The sequence below is a fragment of the Strix uralensis genome, chromosome 4 (genome assembly GCF_047716275.1).
Source record: "Strix uralensis isolate ZFMK-TIS-50842 chromosome 4, bStrUra1, whole genome shotgun sequence".
Taxonomy (NCBI): Eukaryota; Metazoa; Chordata; class Aves; order Strigiformes; family Strigidae; genus Strix; species Strix uralensis.
In genome coordinates, this window is record NC_133975.1 from 83,931,670 (window position 1) to 83,934,706 (window position 3,037).

The window sequence follows — 3,037 nt, forward strand, 5'->3', positions numbered from 1 at the left end:
TGACACCGGTCCTGTGGAATAACATTTTAATCAAACACTATTAATTCACAATTGAACTGCCCCAGAGGAAACAAACTGCTGTAGAACAGCATCCCAGAGATAACTGCGGGTTAAGTTTTATCATCTTGACAAAAATACGTCCTTGCAGGAGGTTCCTGCTCTGAGTGAAGTTAACAACTCCTACTTCTCACAGGTTTTTGTTGTAGCCCTCAGCTGTGACACCGAAGCAGCTCCATGGCAGTGGCCCGTTGTTGGAACCCAGCACTGACACAGCTTTCCCACAAGTCTATTTTCTGTAGTCAGATGTGGGTTTTCTGCAGAAGCCACCGTTACTTTCCACAACATCTGCCTCAGAATTGCAGAGTAGCATTTGATGTTGTCAAAAAATAGTTGGTATTTTAACAGATCTATGTTTCATACCCCTTTTTCATTCAGGTTTGTCACAACTACACAAGCATCCAGCAAATGAACAGAAAAGTAGAAGATGAAATAGTGTAATACAGATAAAACTACAGATTCACAGACATAACAACACACACTAAGTTAAATTTTCAATTTCCAGTTTAGCTAGAAGGGGATCTTGTACGGAAAGGTGTTGACCTAGAACTGAATTTTAGGGAAAAACACATGTGGCTACAAACACGTGCAAATAGAGCAACACACACACAAAGAGATTCTCAACATCCTGAAAAACTGAGGAAAGTAAAGAACTTGCTCGATCATTAATATTTCCGTATGTAGTTATTTGAATGTACTCAGTTTTCAGAAAATAGGTTATGACCCTGTTAAGTTTTAAAATCCACCTACCTGACTCTTGCATTACAAAATAGTTCGCTATTAATTTATACTTTGGTAAAATAAGTTTCTGAAAATAAAAATTTCTTCTTCTTCTTCAATTATCAGGAAATAGTCACCTTTATACTAACAGACAGATTCTCTACATTTACACTGGTATGGCTGAACTGTAAGTCTGACCTCTTTGCATGTAACTAACAGTTAGAACCAAATATGAATGAAATCATAGTTTTGCAGTACTCAGGCCTTTTATTAGTTCTTGTCAGATTTTCATTTTAGAATATAGCAGAATGGACAGACATTCAAATTAACAAAATGAATATACAAATAGAGTAATTTAGGTTTTGCTTTGCAGTGAGATTATAGTCTTAACACAATCTTGGGATGCACTGGCGTGGCAAATATTCCTCAGTGTTCAAGCAAAATATTTGTTCCACGTCAGCTGTATTTACCATCTATGGACACATCAGCAAGCACAATATGACTGTACTATTTTGCTGTGGACGAATAGATGTAATAACCCTAAGCATTCTGCAGTGCTCCTGTTCAAGCCCAGAATCTGGGACATGTACATTCCATCTTCATGGTACTTCTTTGCTCAGATTAGGCACTTTGACATTCAGTGACGTGGTTTGTAGAGCAGAAATATTATTTGTGGTACAAATTCAAGTTCAAGACTTTTGCAAGATGGTTCAAAGTTAAAAGAGATTGGCAAAATGAAAACCAGGTTTCTCAAAGTGGCTGTTACAGCTGTACTTAGTGACTGAATAAAATTTTAACATGGAGATAATTCCACTCAGCACAGAAGCTGGAAGTATCTACATTAACTAAGGCAAACCAATTTTTACTTTGCTCTTATTTCGTTTCGTTTACTTTTCCAGATTCCTTTCAGAATAGTTTTGTTACTTCTTCGGCTCTTAAGATATTTTGGCTGCAAGGGAGGATGCAGATGGGCTCTCTGGAAATGTTTTGATAAATGTAATTCTGGATATGCAATAGAGGTAAATAATTGCCTTTGCTGTTTATTTCCCCTAAGGGACATACTCTGCATTAAAGTGCACTCCATGCAGACTTGCACTGAGATATCAGGTATCAAGCATAGTGTGATAGAACATCTGTATGCTAGTTTCCATATATTGGTATCAATATACAAATATATATTGAATATATTTCCATACATTGATATATGTATAATTTATGTACATGGAATTGTTGTCCTATCTCCCATCCCATAATTCCATGGAAAGGCTTTGGTTTAAGGCTTAAACATTAGGCTTAATCATTTAGAACAGCCTCACTGGGTCCTGAAGTTGTTGCTTATTTGCTTTTTCTTCGAAGTGTCTTTTCTGTTTGAGACTTGGGAGAATAGTCATAGTGTGACCTTGTTCTGTGAGATGTGACCCTACCCAGCTTTCTCTCTGCTTTGTTTTTAGGATTTAGCCAATCTCTATTTTTACCTGCTTTCTTTACATCATTATATTTTGTAAATAATATACACAATTTCTTAATAAAGAGATCCCAAATATTTCTGGAAAGGAAAAAAACCTGAGACTAAGCAGTATTTTCTACAAGTCTTTCTTGAGACAATATTTATAGTGTGATTTTAGCAATCAAACCACAAACAGGATCCCTGTCAGGAGAAGAATTTTTCCTCAAGAAATATCATGTGAGCATTAAATCCTAACCTACCCTTTTGCTCAGATTTTACATAAGCATTTAAAGTCAATGGCAATGTATTTCATGAAAGCTATTTAAACATGGAAAAAGTCACCAGAATTCATACTGACATGCTCCATACTATTCCATTTCGCATGCATATGTGTTATTAGTTATTCACAGCACAATTTCTCACAGAAGGGTGGTGGGGGAAGGTTAAATTCAGAAGTTGAATGCCAGCTCTGGTTTTTCTTTTATACTCAGGATTGTCAAGGCAAGGGAGGACAACCACCTTTTCCATTCACCCACCTCACTATTCCATGTTCAGAGTGTTTGATAGCAGGTCGGGTGTACCATGGCCCTCCTCATCATGCTTTATGGTACTTCAGAAAGATTGATGAGCTGTCAGCAACTGGGGATTCTGGTCAGTCACAGGCACCGACTAAACCAGATTTAAGCCTTTCACCTTACACTATATTGACTGTGTTTGTAAAGAAAAAAAATATTAGATGTTCATTAGAGCCTGTTTGGTTATACAAAATAACTATTACTCAAATGAGCTGTAGCTCCCTCTTACAGTAAGGTC